The sequence below is a fragment of the Cricetulus griseus genome, chromosome 2, assembly GCF_003668045.3.
Source record: "Cricetulus griseus strain 17A/GY chromosome 2, alternate assembly CriGri-PICRH-1.0, whole genome shotgun sequence".
NCBI classification, from domain to species: domain Eukaryota; kingdom Metazoa; phylum Chordata; class Mammalia; order Rodentia; family Cricetidae; genus Cricetulus; species Cricetulus griseus.
This window is the reverse complement of record NC_048595.1, coordinates 343,475,235-343,501,056: the sequence shown is the minus strand read 5'-3', so window position 1 is coordinate 343,501,056 and position 25,822 is coordinate 343,475,235. Positions and strand designations below refer to the sequence as shown.

The window sequence follows — 25,822 nt, the reverse complement described above, 5'->3', positions numbered from 1 at the left end:
GGATGAAATGGGGTAGAGATAGGGAGCCAGAGTAGAGGAGAGGGTAAGAGGAAGGATAACTACTAATAACGACCTTTTGAAAAAGTTACGTGGAAACCTACTTCTTTAGCATCTTCATATATATATATATATATATATATATGTATATATACACACATATATATATATGAAGATATATATGTATATCTATATCTATATCTATATCTATATATATGTATATATATCTTATAATTAGGCAGCATTTCCCTATTAGACACCAGAAACTGATAAATAAAATTCTTTGTGTAAGAAATGAGTTACTTCTATTGTTGGCCAGTGAAGTCCCATGGGCCCCAAAACATTGCAGACTATTGTCAAAGGTTTCAAATACCCCCCTCCAGAATGTGACAGTAAGACGCTATCGCCAGAGACACCTCATCCTTGAGTCATAGAACATGGAGTAGGTGGTGACTTGGAAACTTCAGCTAGCTTTAGTGATACTAGAAGGTGCTATGCACTGTACAGGAAGAGAAAAGTAATAATCACTGTCATTCAGTTGTAAATCCTGAGAGCTACAACAGTGACCTGTCTAGCAAGACATGCCCACTTGTGAAATAACAGAATATTATGGGAGTAGCCAAACTCTGATTGTATTAAGACCTGCTTCACAAGATGGAACCCATACCTGACCTTGTTTTTATCTGGGCCACAAACCTGTAGCTAGACATATCACAGGCCCTAAGAAAGAGCATACTACTATTATTCTGTTGAAGTGCATAGTGTTAACTGACTCCTAATACTTATAGGTTAGCGCATCTCTCAAACCTCATCAGAGATGCTTCTTTTTTGCAGTAGACAATGATTAACACAGAGAACCACCCCTCGCCTCCACCAACTGACTACCATTCAGAGAATAAGAGACCAAGGAAGGTTTTGTCTTAATTGGCACATGTATGTCACATGTATGTCTCTCAGGGAGGAGGTTTCATTGAACTTCAGGGTTCATTGAAGAAGAAGGGGTGGAAAGGTGCTAAAAGCTGAGGGTGGCGGATGGTTACAAGAAGAGAGTAACTTGTGGGCACAGCAGGGCAGGTGCACATATAAACTCACAGTGGCATGCAGCAGTGACAGCACACAGCCTGCTCAGACTCAAGCCAGACAAAATCCCAGCAGGGGTAGGGGAAGTGGGCAAGAAATCCCACCTCTAGCTGAGGAGCTATTGGCAAGTGATTGCTGCTGGAAATGGAGAGTGAGTTTTCTCCCTTTTCCCTAAAAAGTTATTATTGTGGTACAACATGCTTTCAGACACGTTTCTGTCACTTATTTTTCACCACAAACTCGTAAGATCAGAGTTGTTTGTGAGATCCCCATCTCAAAAATATTTCATTTGTGTTTTGAAATTATAGTGTAATTCCATCATGTACCCCTTGGCTCTGTTTTTTTTTCCCCCAGGGTGTGCCCTCAGGTAGGTTGGTCAAGCTTCAGTGGGAGACTCCACCCCCAGTAAAGGAGCAGAGCAAACTGAAATCGATGGGCTTTGAAGATACAAAGTTGGGTAAGTAGGGAAGGGGTGTGAAACTGGGAGGACTGATCAAAGTATAGTGTATGAAGGTCTCAAATAATAAAAAAAGAAGAAATGTATTATAATAACATTCAGTGATTACTACCCAGTCCACAGTGAGCTGAGTAATGTAAGACAAACATGAAAAAGTCTCAAAACATTGAAAAGGAAGTGAGAATGAGTGCAAGGATTCTTACACAAAATGTGTGATCCCACTGATAGAATTGTTAGAACCCATTAAAGGTTCCAACAATGGGAATCAGGTCAGTGGTTGTTCTCAGCAGGCAGATTGCTTGGCATGGGAGTGAGGAAACTTTCTGGAATAGTGGAAACAGGCAGGGATGTGGATCCTACAGGAAAGAATATTTAGCAAAAGTGACTGATACATACATATCCACTGCATGGAAACTCATTCTATAAAAGAGGTGTTCAAATTAGAATGGCACACTTTGAAAAGGCAAAATGTATGGAGGCAGTAGACAATTAAAAACACTTAAAAAGTTAAGAGTAAATATAGCACTGTCATAATAATGGAAAACTTGAGTCTGCAAAATGAATGATTCAGTGAGTACCAAGCACAATCAATAGAAATGAGCTTACATCCAGGTACATAGGGACAAACATTTTTGTGTTAATAAAAGCTCAGGTAAAACATTTATTTTCTAGATTTTGAGCAGGTCACTACAGAAACACCAAAGAAAATGTAAAGTATTATTTTAAATACTAAGAAAATGATTGAAAATGGATTAAAATTCTCATCTTGTATGAAACAATGTAAAAATACCATTTCATCCAGAAGTTGATTTGGTAAGTGTAGAGTCGTCATTCACTTTGACAAGCATGGGATATTTTGGAAGCTTAACAATAGCTATTCATTGAAATAAGAGAAGTAAAACCACTTTTTTAATTTTTGGAAATAAAGGAAAACAAAACAAAAATGTAGTCCATATAGCAATAGACAGACAAAAAGGAAAAGACTGGGAAACATAAACTTTTGTTTTCCCAAAATGAAAAGAAGTGAATCAAGTTTATGCAACTTTGAGTATTATAATTGATCCAGGAAGATTGGGGACATGTCTCTGGTAAAATATACTCAAGAAACAGTGGGTTAACATCAGTTGAGTGTCTTTATTTCTTTTTTTATTTCACAACTCTGAATCACTAGGATCCCCAGAACATTAAAAATACTCCACTTGAGTCATTCTTCTTGAAGTCGATATTAGAAATTATATTCCCTATCATCATTTAAATATTACGGTAATATTATTATTATTTAACATTTAGACCAATGGTCTAAGCATCAAATCAAAATTATATGCAATCACTAGAGTGAGAAGAATCACCATTATAAATTAATTTTTTAGGATGAGACATGCTAATAATTAGTGGTTACTTGAAGAGTAAAATATATATAAATTAGTGTATATTTCACAATCCAGTAGTACCAGAGAGAAGATGTGGGAAAAATTAATCTATAATGAAATACTACCATTAAAAACAGCATATAAAATGTTCTAACAAGACTATGCAGGACCTAAGATTAAAAATTATAAAGCTTTCAAAAGAAATGTAAAAGATTGATGTAAACAAAATTCTGGAATCCAGTTGCAGAGAGGAGTGATGAGCAAAGGGGTCAAGACCAGGCTGGAGAAACCCACAGAAACAGCTGACCTGAACAAGGGGGAGCTCATGAACCCCAGAGTGATAGCTGGGAAACCAACATGGGACTGATCCAGACCTCTTGATCGTGGATGTCAGTTAGGAGGCCTGGGAAATCTATGGGGCCTCTGGTAGTGGATCAGTATTTATCCCTAATATGCGAATGGACTTTGGGAGCCCATTCCACATAGAGGGATACTCTCTCAGCCTAAACTCACAGGGAAGGGCCTAGGCCTTGCTCCAAATGATATGAAGACTTTGAAGATCCCCATGAAAGGCTTCACACTCCCTGGGGAGCAGAAAGGGGATGAGATGGGGGGCAGGGGAGGATGGGAGGGAGAGGGAACTGGGATTGATATGTAAAACATACAAGCTTGTTTCTATTTTAAATTTAAAAAAGGAAAAAATTAAAAAAGGAAAAAAAAGATTGACTTAAACAAAAAGATGCCCACCATTTCTTAAAGGGCTAACTACATACTTAAAATTAGTCTTTATAACTGACCTATAGATTTAACATACTCAGGTATTCAATGTGAGGTTTTATGTCTCTGTGCATAGATGACTGTCTATCTAACTATATACACACACACACACATATAATAAATGCAATAGCCAACAAGCCTGCAGGAGCACATCATTAAGAAAAGGTGATCAGTTTTGGAAGTAATGCTTTTTTTAAACAAGAAAGAAAAACTTTTATCTTAAGTAAATTGTGATTTCCTTTTTTCTGGATGATGATATAATGAGTGATGCCTGTGTGTGTGTGTGTGTGTGTGTGTGTGTGTGTGTGTGTGTGTGTGTGTGTGTGTGTGTGTGTGTAGATTTGACCTGTAATGCCAGGAAAAGAAGTCACACAATTTTAAGCCGATAGAGAAATCCATTCTTCTAACCCTTCTCTAATTCAAGGGACAGAGTTTGTCACATGCTGGAAAGCTACCATCTCTGTTCTTACACAAAATTGCTGTCTTCCATCTGCCGAAAGTACCAATAAAATCAAACTGCCTTGGGAAAGCAAAGGTTAAGGGTTCTTCCCTAAGGCAAATGTGTAGAAAGGTAGTCAAAGCCAGAAACACAGTTTCGAAGATCAAAAGAGCACTCAGCACACTCTGTTCAGAACTGACCAGTCCTGGAAGACACAGGGCTTCAGATACGTCAGATGGAATGCCTCATAAACATTAAGGAAGACCATTTTTACCGATTGTCTAAACAAAGCATGATTAAGGCTCTTTTCTTCCTGTCCTCCGAAATAGGTGCCAGAGATACCAAAATATAAACACTCTCCAAAGAGTCCAATTGTTATGTTGTTATGTGGTACACCATTTATTTTCTTACTGTCCCAAAGGAACCATCTCAACTGTGCAATGAACCAAAGGGCCGTATCACTTTTGAATCTATAATAATAATAATAATAATAATAATAATAATAATAATAAACATGCTAGGTTTGTTGTTGCCATTTATTTTTCTTACTAGTCTCCTTCTCGTAGTCATTCCATGGACAGACACCCACGCTCATCTCACAGAGTATTATCTAGAGCAGTCTGAGGGATTCTTCAAATATCTAGCAACAGGTTCATGTTATACCTCTATTTTGTCCACCCCACAGGCTTTCTATTTATCCTGCAGTGACCTGGCAGTGCTTATGATTCCCAGTTTCTTCTTGCTGTTTTCAGCTTGGGTCAACTGCAGTTTCCTTCACCCTACACATATGCATGCTCTCTCCACTTCAGTGACACTGAAAGTGCTTTTCCTGTAACTCAAAAAATTCTTTCCTTTTTTTGGACTTAGGTCTGTCACCACTCTCTTAGGCTTGATCTTTGAGATAATAATGTGCTATTCTTTTGTTGTTCTAACCACATTTTAAAATGCACTTGATTTATATGTGCACAATTAAGCAAGTGTGTGTGTGTGTGTGTGTGTGTGTGTGTGTGTGTGTGTGTAAGGGGTAAGGGCTTGTATACTCTAGGCAAGTTCCCTATGACTGAGTTACATTCTTATCTGGGGAACCCATTATTGATGTCTGCTCCCTTGCTATTTGACAAACTCTGTGCAGATAGAGATCCTTCAGCTCATTTGTATTTCTCCAGCACCTGGGACAGTTTCTATAAGTATGAGAAATGATTTTTGATTTTTGAACTTTACAGGATAGTTCTCAATGATTACTATGATAAACTTTAATTTGAAATTATGTACAATACTTTCAATAAAAGCATAATTCCTTCCATAACCCAGTTCACATAATGCAGATTAACTTTTCCCACTGGAGCAGGAAGGAGGGCAGGGGAAAGAAAATAATGCAAAGTAAAATTTCCCAGATCTGGGTAACATAGTTATTTAGCCCATTATGTTAAAATATGTCCCAGATTTCCTCATCCCACAGAAGGAATGTGGTTTGTGTAAACTCTTGGCATGCAACCCAACAGAGACAAACTATTAGCAGAGATCTTTATTCTCAATTGCTACATGGCCATTACCAGACAAAGCAGGATGTTAGTTTTATGCTTATTCTTTTCGACACTCTAGAAAGCTAAACCGTGGGCACAAATGAAATTTAAAGGAATTATGAACAGATCAATAGTTAGTTCAGGGCATTATATAAAACACAATGTCTTCTTTTCATGTAGCCCATTTTGTCTCTTCTGTTCTTTCTCCACTTTCCCACTTCTGACTTTCTTTGTTGTTGTTTACTGTTCTCAAAAGACACAATTGTCCATTATTAGGAAAAGTTGGTATGATCAACCTTGAGCACAGTGTTCTAGTCTAGTTGTTAAAATTTAAGGACTCACAAAGTCTAATGAGACCCAATGATAGAGGCATAAAATGACAAAGGAGGTGAGTGGGTGGGTGACTAAGGTTAGTTAAGAACAAATAATGAAGATTAGAGCTATTTGTATCCAAAGGTACAGCTATCCTAAGATGTAGAGCTATTTGTATCCAAAGGTACAGCTATCCAAAGATGTACCTGACATGCAGATAGAAAAAGGCCAGCTCAAATAAATCCGTTTCCAATACTACAATCGTGTAAAACTCCTTAGACCATAGTTATGAAAATGAGAGAGGATCTGTTTGATCTCTCAAGGTCTGTTTGTTATATTGATTACAAAAGTGATAGAGTAAACAAAACTTTCTAAAAATTGATATGTGACAAGAAAGCCATGATCTGTTAATGCCGATTAAGTACAAATCGATTAAGCAAATGTTTATTCACTTATGACAGAAAAGTGTTCAATGAATATAAAGACTTATATATTAGACTTAATTTAGAATAAATAAGTCAAGCTATGACTTCACATAGATACTGGGGATTCAGAGAATCTTGACTAGCCACTGGTCAACTGGTTCTGCTTATTGTTTTTGACAATAAAGTTTTATAAGAACAAAGCTACTCTCATTCACTTGTGCATTGTTTATGCAAAAAAGGACAGAGCTGACTTATCATGACAGAGGCCATATGGCTTACAAAGTCTATTCCAAAGCTACATAGAGAAAACCTGTCTCAGAAAACAACAACAACAAAAGTCTAAAATACAACTGTTATTTCTTTCAGAAAATGTAATGACTCCAGTCTAGGACAGATACGTGCGATTCATGCTAAGCAGGATGAAGGAAATTCTCTAGATATCACCTGTTGGTAGATGCAGAATGTTGGCCAGAGGAGCAGTTTTGGATAGTCATATGAAATAATCACATTTACTAGTCATGTCATCCTATCTTTGCAGTTTTTTTTTTCTTTGCAAATTTGGTAGGAAAGTTAACGATGCTTTGTGAAGTTCAGGAAGACAGTGAGTCAGCAAATTTTCTGGATCATTTTAGCTCTTTTCAATTCTGGACTTCCCATTCACCAATTGAATTACTGGTGATTGAAATTCAGAAGTACTAAGGAACATCATGAAGTTAGATGGAATCAGAGCACAGGGTTTCGGGTGTCGAGATCAACACATGCTATTCTTTCCTGTATGTCAAATATTCTAGAAATGCTTTACACACAAAGAAATGAATACTTGACTTCAGAAATAATGACATTCTCCTGCACATCTGAGTATTTTTCACAGGAAAGCTCACTAACACAGGATTCATTTGATGCATGTATTATGACATTTTGATAATCATGACAGTTATAGTGCCCAAACAACTACATAGAAAAGGAATTAAGGAAACTACTACATTGCTGTGGCATTCTGGTTACCAATATGCATAATGGAACATGTATTCCCAAAGACTGTCCCATCATGGATGAGTTCCCAGAATCTTTGTCTAGTAGTACTGCTCAATAACAATATAGTAACAATATGGAGGCCAATGTTGTAGGAGGAGCTACTTCTGACACTACCAGGTTCATCCTTCACAGATTGGTATCAATTAGAAGGAAGGGGCTGTGCTTTTGAGGGTGAAACTCCTAGAATACTTTCATGTTTATTGAGATATCAAATTCTCTAGAAAGATTTAAATTTCTTGACGGGACAGATGGGACAAATGCCACAAAAGTGTGTACGGGTAAAAATCAGGATTAGAGTACTTGTCTACCATGCATAAGGTCTTCTTGGATTTGATCCCTTAGCACTGAAAAAAAGAAAGAAAATAAAAAGCCACAAAAATAAATAGTGTTAACCATTAAGACTTAAAATTTTAAAACACCAGTCACACCATTGTCACCTATATTAAGGAGTCTAGTTCGGTCTTAATGCAGTTCCCCATTTGTCAGACCTGAGTCACACTAGTAGTGGAACCAAGATCTAACTCTAATGCACAAACTGACTTAGTGGAGCCCATTCTATATGGAGAGATACCTAAATATGAGAATGTGGGGTGGAGAGGTTCCTTAGTCCTGCTTCAGTGAGATGATGGGACAGACTTAGTAGACTTCCTAGGGGAGGCCTTATCCTCTCCAAGGAGCAGATGGGAGGTGGGGGTAGTAGGGGTAATAGGAGGAGAGGGAGTAGCAGGAGGAGAGGTGGGAGGGGGCGACTGGAATTGGAATGGAAAAAATAAATTAATAAAAAAGAAATTATTGGAACTAAAAATATTTAAATACCATTATTAAACTCCTCATGAATGGAGCTGCGACTCAGTGGTCAACATCAAGTATGAGATTCAGTTGGAATTGAACCTTTAACTACCTCCAGTAATAACCAGTGTCATCCTGCTGTTCTCGGTGAATACTTGCTATTGTTTGGACACATTCAATTGCAGAAAGTCTCAGAATCAGTTGCCTACTTATACAGACGAGAGATTCTTGGAGCAGCTTAACGCTTGACAATAGAATGATGCCTTTGCTACTTGCATAGTCAGAGCTATCTGACACGATAGAATAATACCACCCCACCAGAAATTCTTTGTTTCTAAGGGAAGATAATTGAAAAAAAAAAACCAGTTCAGTCAAGGCCATTCTGCAGATGAGGTTTCCATGAAATACAACCGTGAAAAGAAATTGGTTTACATTTGAGCATGCATTTGCTATACAGCCTTATGTAGTCCATCTATGTGGTGAGAATACATACTTTATGTTTCAGTTGAATTTATGTTTCAGTTGACCACTACTCTAGTCTGTATGTAAAGTACTACTCTAAAAGAAATTCACAACACTTGAAGTGACTAGTTTGGCTAATGACTTAGATTCCAAACCCTTCACTATGGTTATTGATTCCACCCTAACAGTGCAACACAAGATACGTGTCTTGTGTTGCTACTGCTACTGTTCGTATTTTAATTCCTTGTAAACTTTTGCTATTGGAGTCTTGTCTCATACTTTATTTTCTCAAATAAAAGTTTTTTTATGTCAACAATAACAAAAATGTTTATGGAATTAGATGTGAATAGAAACAAAGATGTACCACAATGACAAACACTTCAACCTGTTTCTTTGTGTGTGACCACTAGTGTCATACATCATGGAAGTCTGAGGGCCCCTCCATGAAGCTAGAGGAACCCAAGTGTCTCCCTTCACAATTGTTTGGCCTTCTAGATGGTTTAGTGAGTCACAAACCCCAAATCATTCCATCTCTCACAAATGGAAACAGATTTGCTTTGTTAGGTTAGTCTTCAGTCCTCAGTGCCCCAGGCTCAGTTTCTATGAGCCCAGTCTTGCCTCTGGCCACTCAGGCCATGGTCCAGTCTGAGGCCAGTCGAACAGGCTCTCCTACTCCAGTGGCCAGCTTTACTTTCAGCAGCAGTGAGCTTTTCCCAGCCTCTTCAGCTGTGCCTGTTGCCAGGGGCTCCACTGTATTTCAGAGATTGTACATTTGCCTTGGCTTTACTAGAGGGAGAACAGGTGCTTCTGCCTTCAATTTTCTGGGAATTGTACACCACCTAACCAGCTCTGATTTGCCTGCTGGCATCAAATGTAGGGCAAACGGAGACGTTACATTGAGGTAATCTTCTAGCCCATCTCTCTTGAGGAGTTTTCCTGCATGGTTATCAGATTTGGACTCCAGAGACTCATAATGTAGCTCTCCAGATAAACATTTAGCAAGAACAATGGCCTTGAGAGTATGCTATCTGTGACTGAGTGGACAAACCAAACCAGCAAACTATGGCTCATCATTCCAGGGTCTTTCTTTCATGTGCAGCATAGGCTGAAACCACAGGGGTTAGGGGTGGACTCAGGGAGAGCCAATGGCGGATAAGTAGGGTCAGAGTTTACTTCACCCTCAAAACTGTCCTGGTATGCAAGTGTGGGCATGTTCATTTTTCAAAAACAATGAATCCAGGGTTCAAAATAGTTAGAAACTTTTCTGTGGTTCACTTGCCTGTTCCATAACTTCATCCCTTCAAGTTTAGTGCTGAGATATGTTCTGTCTGTCTGATTCTAGCAAACAGTTTCGTTTGCAATATGTGCAAAGGATTCTCTCATCCACAGCCAGGTCTGAATCCTTGGACAAGCCTAGTTCTTTGGTATGCAGAATTAGAAATAAGGGCTCTGATATTGAGGGCTTATTCTTAACTCAGCTGGATTCCAAGGAGGTTTATCACAACTATATCTTATGAGTGTACCAGAGAAGCTCCTCAAGGAATGATGGGAGTTTTCACTGATTTTAACATGTCTTACAGCTGCTAGGAAAGCTTCCTCTAACTCTACATTAGATAGTTCCACTACTGGGTACATGAAAATGCCAGGAGCACTTCCTTCTTGCCCTGCATGGTTTACAAGGTTCTTTGGCACATCCTTGGGAACATTCAGTTCAGAAGAGGAAAGCATTTTCAAGAGGAAATCAGACAATAAATGCATAGAAAAATAAACAAAAAGGAATTAAGGGCTTCTGTGGAGCCATCACAGTGCAGGGATAGAAGTAAAAAGAATTCCTTTTTAGAATAGAGAATGATGATAGTGGAGATGGGTTGAGCTAAGCAGGTAATTTATTCCTTAGGCTTCACATAAAACCCTAAGCAGTTTGTAAAGAAGATATGCATACAATCAGCTGGTCATTAATGTGTGACAGCCATGTAGAACTTGGGATGAAAAAAATTTTCGGCCTTAGTGTCTTAAACCTATACCACCACATGGTCAGTTTACATTTCTTTCCGTCACATGGACAGCCATTTGCTTCCTAATTGTCTGTGATTTGTGCTGGTTTGAAATGTTTATTAAATTTTACCCTTAATGAGTATTGAGGCTCTAAGGAAATGGTGGGATCTGGGGCAATATATAAAGGAGAAACCACGATGATCCTGCTCTTGGGTATAGATAAAGGTATTGAGAATGCACTATGGGTATGGATAATACATTGTAAGATTTTCCTTCAGGGCAGCATTCTGAATACAATCCATGTCATCCTTTTTTTCTAAGGGATCTCCAAAATCTGTGATGACCCAAAGCTGATGATGAAAAGGAAATCTACCTCTAGCCCCCTGAAGGTGGGTACACATACCAGTTTTGAAACCAAAAGGAAATACAAATAGTAACAATCTCAAGTCCTCAAATAAGATTGAGTCTTAGCAGTCTTATATTCCAGGATTCACCCTGTATACTCAACAAATTCTACCTGAATTATTTATAAATCCACTATTGATAGAACATGCCTACCAATATAGAGGTGGGCTTCCTATTTAATTTCATCTCTTCCTCCATACTTCCCTGAAAATGGTTTACAGTTTGTCCTCAGATAACCACACTGAATAATACATTTGAGTTGAGAAATGAAATTCCAGAGTGAGGAAGACCCAGAACTCCTAGTAGTTAGTTTCAACAATGGGCAGTTAGTAGTCTTTGGCTTCATGGAGTCATAGCATCCTGGAAGACAGAGGATGTAATAAAAGTAACTGATCCATATTCTCACATGTGGATTTTTGAAATTTTTAAAAAAAGTTGGAGAGTCTTCATGCAAATGTTTCTGCCCCTTTAGTTTTTTTCTTTTTCCTTTTTCGTTCTTTCTTTCTTTCTTTTCTTTTTTTTTCTTTTTTTTTCTTTTTTTGGTTTTTCGAGACAGGGTTTCTCTATGTAGCTTTGGAGCCTATCCTGGCACTTGCTCTGGAGACCAGGCTGGCCTCGAACTCACAGAGATCTGCCTGCCTCTGCCTCCCGAGTGCTGGGATCAAAGGCGTGCACCACCAATGCCAGCCCCCCTTTAGTTTTAACCATGAGCAAAGATAAAAGTTACAGATATGGACACTGGTATGATGTTTATGAAGTCATCTGAAAAGTCAAATCAGAAAGTTCTGAAAGAGAGACATAATGCATCAAGTCTAATTCAGAATGAAGTGATGAAATGAACTCCATGGTCCTCTAACTGCCATCATGTTGCTATGAGCCCTGCATGACTGGGTGTTATCAGGGCATAGCTACACTTGATATATTTAATACAAGTGTTCCAATAAAGAAAGAACTTACATTAATGATTTGAAGTTGAACTTTTAATAACTAAGCCTTTATAATATTTTCTGCTACTTGGAGAATATTCAAACATTTGAAATGGCTTTTAACTTATAATTAATTGATGCTGCCAGGGAAACCTTCAAAACTTAATGAAGACCATAGTTTCCTTTTTCTTTTAAAATTTTGAATCTGAAACTTCATTAAATTATTTGAAATATGTGATTGTGTTGTATAACATTTTAGTAACACTTTTATTGAGAAATCAAACAAACAGATGAATGAACAGACTGATGATTTGATTAAAATTAAAAATCCCAATAATGTGTATTGGTCGCCATTGAAAATCACCCCATGGCAGTTACAGCAAAAGAAAAGATTGTATCATTTTTTAATTAAAATATTTATCAATCTTAAACTTATAGCAAAGAAGATGAGTCATCATAATTACTATCTATGGTCCATCGCAGAAGCATTTATTATGGAGATTGAAGAAATCTTAATTGATTTCTTTGTATATACCTCAATCCTGCAAATCTATTCTTATCATCACCAGGAAGAGGGAAAAGTTTGCCACTTTCAGGCTATTTATTGGGGAGTCAAGTCACTTGAGAGAAGAATTCTCTAAAAGTAGATGCACAGTGGAAAGTTAAGAATACAGAGTGAACTACTGTGGTCCCCGAGCTTGCTTTATCTCTCCTAATAAAACTCTGGAGAAAAGCCTTCAATATTTTTAAAACAAATATTGTGATGACAAAACGTTAATGATTTCCTTTTGCTTTTTAAAGTTTCATGGGCCCTAGGGAATAAGTAGAAAAATGTTGCATGGCTTGTTAGGTAATTTTTATTTCTTCAGACCAAAGAAACACGCCTGAGGTGGCAGGTGGGCACAATGCAGGAGCTATGAATAACAAATCGAAGGAACATAAGGACAAGAAGGGTGTATAGCAACAGGCCTCGGGGCATGGCAACTGTGTCCAGACCTAGATGAAGGACCTTGTGCTTCTGTCTTGGTAGATGGCAGGTGAGTTAGATGGGAAGCCTCCTGGGGAGGAACTGTGCTATCCAACCTCTGCAAACCCTGCCAGGTAAAGTGCCACCTGCAGGAAGAAGTCACGATGGCGACAGCTTCATCTGGAAAGAATAAATGAACTGGATGCAAAAGGCACAGCACAGTGGCTGAAACTCAGAGTTTTGCAGCCAGGCTCAGTTCAAATCCTGGCTTTGTCACCAGACATTGATGTAATCTTGGGCAAATGACTAAACTTCTTTTACTATGTCTTCTTTCCTCATGTGTAAAACCACAATAAGAATATTCAATTATCCATATAATTGTATATGAAAAAAATCCAATTATCATGAGGATGGCTGAGATGATTGAATTAAATAAAATACGAAATTCTCAGGATGTTCTTGCAGATAGTAAAGGCGCATTAAGTACTAGTCATCAAGGTGTTACATTTATATGGAGAAAATGACCAGCAGCGTAAATCAATAAAGTCAGGAAGGAGTTGGTAAATGCAGCTAATATCAAAATGCTCAGAAAAGATAAACTAGCTGCCTGACTGTGACCATTACAGCACTTACCAGAAACATAGTCATCAAAAACACAAACCCCATAAGATAGGTCTTGACACAAGATGGAATTTTTATGGCCAGAAGGTAACAGACAGCAAACAGAAACTTCTCCTTGGATGGGGTTTATTGTATTTTTTTGTGGTTAAATAAGTGAAGACCCACATTGCTAATGTTTCTAAGTAGTACCATGGGCTACTGGATTTTTAGTTCAAATCCAATGATGGTACTTGGGATAGGGCAGGGCAATTGTGTCAGATAGGATTAGATTTGTTATAGCCTGACCATCTGGAAGTTATGCTATTCCTACTTCTGGATTCTACACTCAATCCAACACCCTTCTCTCCTACCAGTGTCACCTTACCACAATCCATTTTATCCCTTGCTTGTACAGCTATATGGTCAGCCTCCCACAGTCCATTTGCTTCTGGTTCCTAGTCCATCACTGAATTGATGTTAAAGCTGTAATTTAAAATCCATTCCTCCTCTGCTTGAACCCTCCCAGTGATTCCTTCACAGTGATTGAAATCCCAACTCTGTCACATGATCTCAGGGCTTCTCACTCTTTCCATACCTGTCTTAGCCCCTCTGAGACCCACTCACACTGGCCTCATTTCTGTTTCTCATATATGCCATAGTCTTGCTATTTCCTCTTCCTGCAGCCATCTTTCTCTCAGATGTTTGTATGGCTATTCTTCTTGACACTGATCTGGTAATCAGAATACATATCATAAGAAAGGGCAACTCATGCAGGCCTGTTTAAAGTGGAACTCATAAGCCTCTATTTCCTGTTTTTCATCTTATTTTTCTTCTTAGCATTATTTTTTTGATTTTTAAATATGGATATAGGTTATTTTGTCACTGGAATATAAATTCCTCTCAAATATCATTACTCCATCTCTAGCTGTCATCATGAGCCCCTGTAGAACCTCTACAAATGGAAAGTGAGTGTACAAAGTGTCAGATGTTCCAACTGCTTCATAAGCAACAGAGCTCCTTCCATCTGTCTCCCTGAAACCTCTTCAGCTATGGCTGTGTTTACTACTAATCTTATGAACTCAGAAACCTAGAGAAATGAAACAGCTCATCGTTTTTCATCTTCTCACTTTCCTATCAAATATAATATAAAAACATGATTTCCTTTTCATATTAATACAACTTCTTGAGAAGTTTGCAGTCTCAGATTCAGGTAGGTTATAAGAAATTGGTTTTAGGAGTATCCTCCACATCCCAAATTCTTTCATATGTAGAGTGACTTGAAATTGATTATTTCCAAACAGATCTTCATTATTATTCTTGCAAAGTCTGTTGCAGGTAATCTCTGCATTCCAAGTGATTTTTCCCAGGTGTGAGATGTCATTATACAACCTAGTTAGTTCTTGGCAAACTTAACTTGGTAAAAGTCTATCCATGACAATCCTTGGAAACTATAACTGCCATTGTACTTTTAATAAGGGTATGAGTATGCTAAGAATGAAACTAATTGACCTGATAATGGCTGAGACATGAAAGCAAGTCTTGATCAACTAAAGATCAACACAGCAATTGAGAAGATCAATTCATGGGTGGCAGGCAAGCTCAACCTTTGTATTTCCATCTCATAATTATTAACCTCATGGCAATCTGGCTTTCAAATTATATATGAGAACTTGCAATCATAAGATGATTTGGGGTGACTATGAGGTTGGAATCTGCTTAGAGGAGGAGAAAAAAACATATTCGAAAAATCTAATAATCTGAACATCACACCAGTGTGATGGTTTAGATTTCTGGGTCATGTGACATAAAACAAGCAATAAAAGAAATAGATACAAGCAATTAAGATTTGGGTTATTGCTGAGAAGCAGTTCTTTGGAATGCTCGTCATCCTCACGTGGGGAACTATAAATAAATACAGACTCTCAGGCCCCATTCCCAGAATCTGACTCAATGGGCCTACGGGTAATTTTTAAGACTCCCAAGATGATCCTCCTGTGCAATCAGTGCTGAGAACCATTGGTTTAGGGCTTGCTTTTTGCTATAGCTAAAGCTTTTGGCAATTGTTCTTACATTCGTAATGGATTTGGAGACAGAGAAAAAGAAAACCATTTGAAAGTGATGTGAAATGACCTGCCTTCTCGCCCTAAAGAGACTGCCAGCTCTCCTGTGACAGGCTGGCTTTTTTCTACCATCCTTTAGAAGCAATGCTAGTTTCAGCATTGGCAAAGACCCAACCTGTGGAAGGAACTCTTTAAAAATGCAGCTCCAAGAGCAAACAGCCTACAGAATGAGAGCGAACCTTTGCCAGGAGGCTAATATCCATAATTTAAACATAACTGCAAAATAAACATCATACACATACAAAATAAACAAACAAAAATAACCCCCAGAAACAACTTTCCAACAAATAGGCTAAGAAAATGAGCTTATCATTCCCTAAAGAAGAAACAAATGGCTAGTCTGTATTTTTAAAAAGTGTTTGCTATCCTTAGGCATTAGGGAAATACAGAATAAAATTACTTTGAGTTGGGCATGGTGGAACACACCTTTAATCCAGTACTCAGGAAACTGGGGCAAGTGGATCTCTGTGAGTTCAAGGTTAACCAGGACTATACAGTCAGACCCTGTCTCAAACAAACAAAAACAATTTGAGATAACACCTCACCACCTTTCTTATGTCAGAATGTCTACTGTGGGTCTTTTAACAATGGGGAAATGATTGGTTTAAGGATATAAAACTGCAGTTGGACAAGAGGCATGGACTCTCTGAAGTCTTGAGGTTTACTGAGAACATGATAAATATGGTTGACAACAATATGCTATATTTTAAAAGTTGTGAGATAGTATACTTTAAGTGTTCTCAAAACAAAAACGATGAATATGTGTGATATAACATGTTAACTGGTTTAATTTAGCCATGCCATTGTGAACATACTGTATTCTGTATCATAATTGTGCATGACTTTATTTATGAGCTAAATAAATGAATGAAAAAAAGAAACTTGACAACAAATACTGTTGAGAGTGTGTGGGAAGAACCTTATTTACCTTCAGTGGGTGCACAAATTGATTTGGAAGTTTCTCAGAAAATTACAAGTATAAATACCATGTGACCCAACTACATCACCCCTGGGCATATACCCAACTGTCTCCACATTCTTCACAGACAGAGATAAAGAGCCATATTATTTTATTGCTCTACTCACAACAACAATGGATTAGAAACAGCCTGTATGCCCATTAGTGGATGAATGGATAAAGAAAACGTGATTCAGATACACAGTGGAATTTTCTTCAACTGAAAAGAAGTGAAACCATGAAATTTGTGAGAACATGGTTGGACATGGAAAATAATACATTAGCCAAGATGAACCAAACTCAAAAGGAAAGAAGAAGAAAAAAAAACCACATTCTTACTCACTTGTGGTTGCTACTTTGTAGTGCAGTCATATGTCTATCTACCTATCTTAGCCTTTATGAATAGGTATAAATATGTAGAAAGAAGAACAAGAGAGGATAAAAATTGGTGCTGAGGAGGGGTTGCAGGACACACAGTACATGAAAGTAGAATAAAGAATGAGGATAAGATTCCAAGGAAAGAAGACTGTTAGCAGGGGAGGAGATTATACTAAAACATAGTTTGTTTGAAAGTATCATAATCATATCTAATATACTGCATGATAATTTTATGAGACTGAAGTGCTACCTACTGTGCTAATGAGGCACCTGTATGATAATTTTAAAAATAAAATAAAAATCAGGGCTGAGGAAATGGCTCAGCTGATAAGACCACTTGCTGTCCTTGCAGAGGACACAGGTTCAGTTCCTAGCATCCACATGGTGTAGCTTATAAGCACCCATAACTACAGTTCCAAGGGATCCCATGTCCTCTCCTAATCTCTCTGAACACCAGACAGCCACATGGTACATGTACATATATTCAGACAAAACACTAATACTCATAAAATGAAATAAGTAAATCTTAAAAAGGTAAGAATAAATAAAATAAAATAAAACAATTTAAAGGCATGGCTGTAAAAACATGGGCTCTCTCTCTTATAATAAGAAATAAATATCCTTTCCAGGGGCAACAGGAAAGATCAGAACAGATTTCAGGTACCAGAGCCAGCAAGAATACAGCCAGAGACCTCACTTCCCACAGCAAGAGTTTTGGCTTATAAGTGGGTATGACCAAGTGTTGCTTGAGTAATGGTCCAAGTCTCATGGGACTGCTGTCAGGCTGCCTCTGGCAGCTAATACCCATAGTGTCCCACTGCTGCCAGCTAAAGGAGGTTTGTAATCCTTATCTACCGATGTGTAACGCAAATTCATTCATGTAAGAAATGACACTGCTGGAAACAAAGACTTCTGTCACTGACAAGGAGGCTGAGCAGACTCACTTTGGGAACCTAAAACAATATAGAGAATTCCACAGCTGAGGATTCTAATCTCTGTCACCTCTGTCCCAGCCAGCACCATGACCCCAGGCAAGTCATTAGCATCATTTCCCAATTTGTAAAATTGGAAAGGTGAAAAAGAGCTACAGATTGTTATGGAGTAGCCACCGTGAACACTAGTGGGCATGGTAGTCAGGCCCTTTGAAATGACTGCAATTCCTGGCGGTTAAAATATCTTTGACCCACCAATTGCCCACACTTGCCAAGATTGGCTATGGGTCACCATCAAAGCACACAGATAAAGGAAAGGGTCAGTCAAAAGGAGGGTTTAGAGGCATCATTCAAGAAGACAGAGTCATAGCTGTCAATTATTTGAAAGTCTATGCATAAATCACGTGTAGATGAAATTTCTACAAAGCAAAGGCCACATTCCTTGTTTGTCTATTTTGTGCCATTTAGAAGAATTTCCTTTATTGTTTTTGTAAATTTTTTTATTAGTTCAAATTAGGAACAAGCTTGTTTCACATGTCAATCCCTTCTCCCTCTCCCTCCCCTCCCCACCCCTCCTACCCCCCCACCTACCTCCCACCCCATCCACCCTCCACTCCCCAGGCAGGGTAGGGCCCTCGACAGGGCCTCCCCAAAGTCTACCACATCATCCTGGGCTTGGCCTAGGCCCTCCCCCAATTTCCTTTATTTTTTTATGATGATGATATTCAAATTGTGGCTTTACAGTAGAACAATCTGGAAAATTCAAACAAAAAGAAAATAAACCAACACAGGTTGTTGATAGCTAGATTCCAATCCTGGGTTGACCAAATGGAGGCTGTGGATGTAAGCATTAGTGGTTTTTCAGCTTTCTAGACAATTCTCAGACCACTCTCTGTTGTAAGAGTCACTGAATTAGGCCTGTTGTTCTTTAACCACATCAGCAAACGCCTCGTGCATGCTTCCATTGTCACATATTTCCTTCTGCTATGGCTCTTTCCCTTTCACCTTAGGCTAATATCATCCTCAATTCTCAACTTTCGCCAGACCTTTAGCAGTGAGCTTTATAATTTATATGCATCCTGCTCTCCAGTGTCCCCAAAGTCTAATTAATTGTATCATCTATGTGACACTCTTACATTGCTACTGGAAAATTATGTTCAGGTACCTTTTCCCTATTAGAGAATATACTCTGTCCTTCCAGATCCTTGACCTCATGAAATTGAGCACAGACTTCTTGGATGAAACGATGATTTTATATATGCATATATAAAATCACATATAAACATATAATCATATATAAAACATATACAATCATATATAAATACATATATAATCACCTATATAAACACACACACACACACACACACACACACACACACATATATATATATATATATATATATATATATATATATATTGATCTGCTGAAGTTTACTGAACTTTCTACCCAGGTTCACTTAAGTCAGCTTCACTTTTTAACTATTTTCCTCAGATTTAGATCCAACCAATGTTATTTGCATGTAGCAAAGAGCATTTTGTAAGGTGTTCTGCTATATCTACATAAAGAAAATACCTCCTTGCTGGTAAGTGGATACAGAGTCCAGCACTGCTCAGGCCATCAATGATATAACGAGGGTGATTTTTTTTTTTAAGAGCACATTTCTCCATTAGCATTTTCTGTGCCATTATCACATCAACTCTAAACTTACACCAGTATTATTGGTAAGCATATTAGACAAACCAGCAGAAGAGACAAACAGACTCTGCACGCATGACCTCCCAAGTCAGAGGGCTCCTCCCATTCCAGATTCTGACTGCACTTCCCTTTGCAGTAAATGAAACTTCGAGAACAAATTATATCTTTATTGCAGTGACATACCTAAGTGCCATTTTAGCCAGGGGACAAAGAAACCAAAGGTGACCTTTTGTGACACTCTTGAAGCAGTCCTCCTGGAGATCAGGGCTGCTTCTTGTTCAAGCTGTTTGCATCAAGAGGCCAGTGAGGGAAACACACTTATCACCACAGGAGGTGACTTCAGGAGCTTAGCACACATATGTGAAATCCTAGCTATCTTCTCCCTGGCTTTCCAAAATGCTAAGAGATACAAATGCATTATCTTAGGAAGCAATTTAAAGATAAAAACATGTTTCTTGAAAAACTGTGCCTTTGGTCATTGGGTTTTGTGGAAAAGTATCTTGAGATATTCCTACTGGAGGGACTATATTCTGGTGGCAAATGTAACCACAGAGTTCCTTTCTTCAAATGCAATATCAAAATGGTGAGATTGGCTTTAACTACACCATCAGCATGAGGAGTGGGGAAAGGGTCTTTTAACTCTCTAATTCATGAAATAACTTAATTTGTGGTAGACATGAGAAGACTATTAGCCAAGCACAGAGAAAAAAAAAAAGTGTATGTCCAGGAGAAAGGGAGGAGGAGGAAATTCCTATTATGTCTTTGTCAAGTTATCAGACATAAGTAGAGCTATTTTATGCAAATGTAATGTAAGCCATTTGATAAGGTTATTTAAAATTGTTATTAAGGCACATTAAAACAAATTAAAAGTTAATAGGCAAAATTCACCCAAACCAGTTTAATCTAAAATGTTATCATTTTACTATACAAACTAAAATTAGGAGCAAATTTGTTTTTTGTATGTGGGTTGCCAGGTATTTAAAGTTTAGGGTGTTTTAAAATTTAGGGTGTTTTACAAATTCTCTATAGGTCCACCTCTTTTCAAGTACTCCAGAGCCACATATGGCTCTATAATCTCTGTATTTTCTTCATAGAACTTATCAATATCTGGAATGGTCTTTAAAATAGATTTATTACTATTATTTGTGTACAAGCATCATGTATACATATGGTTATGTGGGTCACAGTATGTGTGTGGAGCCCAGAGGACAACTTTGTGGAGTTGGTTCTTTCCTCTATATTTCCTGGGTTTCATCGATAGAACTCAGGTCTCCAGGCCTTGGTGACAAGTGTCTTTACCCATGGGGCCATCTTACCAGACCTTGAATGTTCACCTACCTGCTAACACCATTGTTCCTTACCTTGAAGCTATATACAAGCTATCTAGATTTCTCCTTTTTCCTCCATTGTATAACCAACTACTCAACACACAGCAGAGTGCAGATGAATAAATGAATGGATGAATCCTTAACACAGGAAGCAAATGTAAATAGTGTCTTGATGCAAAAACTATTAGAAAATGAAATTCCCAGCGTTCTTTAGAGGAGAAAGGATTGCCCAGGATGGAAGAGACAGCCTGCCGGCCCCAGCTTCATCTGCTGATACCACGTATCACTTTTCTGAAATTTACCAGCTGGGGTTGGTAAGAATCAGGAAAACTACTATCCACAAGTGGTTTGTTGTTGCTACAAGCTAATATGCGCCACAAGTAAAGTATCTTCTCACCTTCCTTAAAACCATCCACCGCAAAGTGGTCATCCCTGCCCTTGAGACTAGTCCTAGTCCAGCTGGCATGATGCAATTTCTGATATCTGGAAGGCTGGAAGCACTGGGTAATGGAAAAAGAATAGATGACAAAGTCAGATGGATTTCGGCTTCTACCCCAAACTGTGAGGGCTGAGAATATTAGGTAAATGTTTCTATCCCTCATTTTCCTTATCTGTAAAACCTTATGTGATAACTCATGCCTTCAGCATTTCTGTGAGAATTAGTTGAGGATCTGTATGGACTACATTGCACTGTAAAGGTTCAGCGAAAGGTATCAATATTACCATCTTTGCACTCAAGTACTCTAAAAAATACGCTGCTCACCAAGCTTTCCTACTTTGTTCACATGCAATTTCCTTCTCTTTAAGGTTTGATATTTTTCTTCTATTTGATCCTGAGAGGTCAGGGGGTGGGGGAGCCTCTAAGTTGAGTTGAAATCTTTACTTGTACGAAACAATGAAAGATAGCAATGAAGACATTTATCTCTACAGAGATAATTTGTAGTGTATTTGGAGATAGATCTGGGGACATTTCTGGTTTCATACTCAACTGCTTGCAGCTATAGGCACAGATAGCTATTTTGTATTCAAAATTATGGGCCAGAAAGAAACAGAAGGTCTGAGAATCCAGGCCAATCTGGAAGTATTTTATTTGTTGCCAATACACAGAGTTCTGCTTGACATAGCACAGTTGAGACAGTAAACTTGACCCTGAATTCTGAACCTCTCTCTCATCTTAGAGACTAATGAGCTGGTTTCACTCACTGTTCTGGTGGCACAAGCCTCATAGGAGAGACAGTGAGCTGCTCTAAAATGCATAGACCAGTGAGCACTTGTAATGTCACATTAAAATGAACAAGAACAGTTGATCACTGAGCATGGGTCACGAATGATATAAATAGTATTTCCATCTCCTCAACAACCACACAAGAGAAGCAGATTATTCCCCATCTTGCAGCTGGGAAGAGTGAGGCTCACAGGGAGCCAGTGACTTGTTGAAGTACAGCTGTAATTTGAAGTGCAGGCTCCCATTGAAGCTCTCAGGATCCAATGTCATGTGCTTTCTGCTACACAGCCCTGTGCTATTAGTAGAAAATTCGTTTCTACAGAGTGTGAGACCCTCTAGAGGTTTAAAGACAAAGTACATATGCCCAAAGGAATATTACCACTGAGCCACACTGTGGTTGTTTCCAAGCAAAGCCTTGGCCCTGCTCTCTGTCAGCCAGCCAGTTGGCCTAAAGGACATTGGTTCATGTGGACACTGACCCGTTGTAGGCTGCTTTCCAGGGCTATTTGTGGACAGAGATCTCTAGGGCAGTGGTTCTCAACCTGTGGGTCAAACGACCCTTTCACAGGGGTCACATATCAGATATCCCACACATCAGATATTTACATGACAATTGAGAACTATTGAAATTACAGTTACGAAGTAGCGATGAAAATAATTTATGGTTGGAGGGTCACCATGACACAAGGAACTATATTAAAGGGTTACAGCATTAGGAAGTCTGAGAAGCACTGCTCTAGGTGGTGGTGCACACCTTTAATCCCTGCACCTGGGAGGCAGAGGCACATAGATGAATCTCTATGAGTTTGAAGCCACCCTGTCCTGAAAACAACAACAAGAAAAATAAATAAAAAATAAGAGTTGAGAGGAGGGTCCCTCTGGAAGCATATAGACTGAGGAAGCCACTGAGGACACACACTGTCTAAACACCCTAGGAAGGAGGACTCTCTCTCCCAGCAGCACCTCAGACTCTGCCAATGCTACCAAATATCCTCATAACCAGCACAGCCACCAGCAAAACTTGTCCTGATGCAGCATCCTTTAAGACAAGACAAGGGATTTTCAGGTATGGTCAACATGGAGTGTTCCTGTAAAATTCCTCATCTATTCCTGAAGCATAGTTTCCACACTGGGTAAATGACTCAACCAATTCTCAAAAGCACCCCTACTTTGAAAAAGCCACTGAAATTAACGCCCCCCCAAAACCTAAAATGTTCCTGTTTCCGGAACGTTCTGCACCTCTATTCCATTAAGAACTTACATAAAGAATTACCAATTTCCCTAAATTTTGTAGAGTAAACTGAGGCCAAGGGAAGGTAAACACCTTCTAACAGAGGCAGAGAAACGATTGGTCAGGACACTCAGGTGGGAAATCTTTTCCAGCCAATTCCATGAATGAAGATTAAAGGATGCTCCCACCCGCGTGAGATTAATAACAGGTTGCAAACATTTTCAAGCTCAACCACAGAAAAACCCAAGTTGCTGGTTATTAGGGAAACACGGGTTGCTTCCTGGCCACACAGGTAGAGGTCACTAACAGGATATTTTTCTACACAAAAGCCACATCTACAGCCCTTACCTTCCCCAACTTCAGCAGTCACAGTCTGAGTTCCTGAAGTCTAACCCCCTTCTATGCTCCCTGGTCTCCTGTTCTCTACTCCAGCAGCACGTTCTTGCTTCTACCCCCAGGGCTTGAATTCCTAGCTCCTGGCCAGCAGGTTAAGACTGGGAGACCTTCCCTGCCACTGTTCAGCTGCCCTTGGGGATTGTATGTGTGCGCCCGGGGTGGGGGTGGGAGGGAGGCTCAGGTAACTCAGTGTCCACATCTGGCACCCATCTGTGCTGCCCACGGGAGGCTGCCCAAGTTAGCTGCCGTCGCGTCCCCTGACTGATCCCTTTCCACCTCCCTGGTCTCTCTCTAGCTTTTCATTTTTGACACAAACCACCTGCAAACCCCAGAATCCTACAATCACGCTACATTCGTTCTCAAGGGCGCACTTGAAGGTATGTTTTAAAATATGCCGAGCGCAGCTGTAAAACCTGGGGTGCGTGGTCGAGCACCTTGGCATCTATTTAGCTTCTCTGAAGAGGGGCAACGAGGTTTGGCTCTGAGCATGGTCACAGCACGGGATGGGATTTCCTCAAGCCCGCGGGCTCTGGCTACTGCCTGGCATTTTCCCAAGCAGTCTGCGCCTGCAGCCAACTGCTCTGCTCCCACACGCGGCCTCGAACCCGCGGCCCTAGAGAGCGCCCGCCCGCGCCGCCCCTGGCCGCGCGCAGTCTGCCCTGGGTACTCACTTTTGCCGGGGAGAAAAGTCTGCCATACCAGGCGGTGAGTACTTCCTGCAAAGGACGCGAGCTTTCTCACTGCAGGTAAAGCTGTTTCCTGAGCCCTGGGTAAAATCCAGAACGCAGAAGAGCGAGTAAGACAGAACAGGGAGGAGGGGAAAGCCCAGCCCAGAAGACCCGGCGTCTGGGGATTTTAGCCTCTGCTCCGCAGTCGCCAGCCGCGTGTCTCTGTGAAGAAGCTCAACTCGGTGCACTTGTTCACTCTTTCTTCACTAGAGGAGGAGTCAGTGTTGCAACATGCATGTTTCTTGCTGGAGGCAAAACAGTGATTTTCTCCAGCATGCAAAAGGTCCAGAGCCTGCCAATTTTACAAGGTGACGGAGGTAGTTGGGAGAGTCGGAATGCAGAGAATAGGTGGACAAGAAAATTTCTGATTTCCCCTGGATCCGTTTTGCATGATCAAGGGACCCTCTTCCACCAAGACTCGACAAAACAATAATAAAAAAATGCCCTTTAAGTCGAGTGACCTCAGAGATGATATTTCAGTAGCCAAGATGATGCTTGGTGTCAAATTTCTTTCCTTATTTCCCAGCAAGCAGCACTGAGCTGCAGCTTGACAATCCTTGAGGGGGCTCTTGAGTCACACCTTCCCTGAGAAGGGGGAGGAGTCGGAGAAAAGTGGTCAACAAAGAATATGCAGTGACCCGAAGAGGCTTTGCTTTCTTTTTCAACACAGCAAAACTTCCAGGGCTCCTCTTGGTGCCCAGCCACGTCACAATAGTACAGAAACACCCGCAGCCTCTCAGCAACTCACGATTAATGCAGAATGTACCTCCTCAAATGGGCTGTGAGAGCTGAATGTTATTTTATTGCTTTTGGTATTAACCAAACAACTGCTTTTTCTCTTGTACCCCTCCCCATAGTCTCCTAAAAAATATTAAAAACAAATAGCAACAGCTGCTTGAGTTAAACAATTATCTCAGAACAGGTGAGTGGGCAGTGTTTGATGGCACAGATTAATATTGTGTCCTATTGTGATGTAACTCAGAGGGTCACTGAATAAGCTATTGAGGGCTTTTATTTTTAAATCATAGTAACATGTCCTTTCTTCATTGAATTGATTGACACTTTGCAATACCTGGCAGATGACATTCAGCAGTGGCTTTCTGCCACGGTTCAGGGAACCACTGAAGTCCCATGATGTTTGGGTGATCCTCTTGCATTAGAAGAGGCACCTGTATGGGCTCCATCTTTGCTACCCAGTAACTCCTCCTGTTCAAGTTAAATCATGGTCTCCATCTGGTTTTCAGAACAAGTGGGGAGTGCATCTGCCATGC

The 25,822-nt window shown here is 39.5% G+C and overlaps 1 protein-coding gene across 3 annotated transcripts in view; it reads right to left on the bottom strand.

Annotated features, from left to right (window-relative positions):
• Nucleotides 1-25,107, bottom strand: part of Prlr (prolactin receptor) — a 171,515-nt gene extending 146,408 nt beyond the window's left edge. For all 3 annotated transcript variants that reach the window (XM_027401294.2, XM_027401295.2, XM_027401288.2), the window contains exon 1: nt 24,495-25,107. The gene's annotated coding sequence lies outside the window, so the exon portion shown is untranslated. The remainder of the gene's footprint in view (nt 1-24,494) is intronic.
• Between the last annotated feature and the right edge of the window lie 715 nt (nt 25,108-25,822).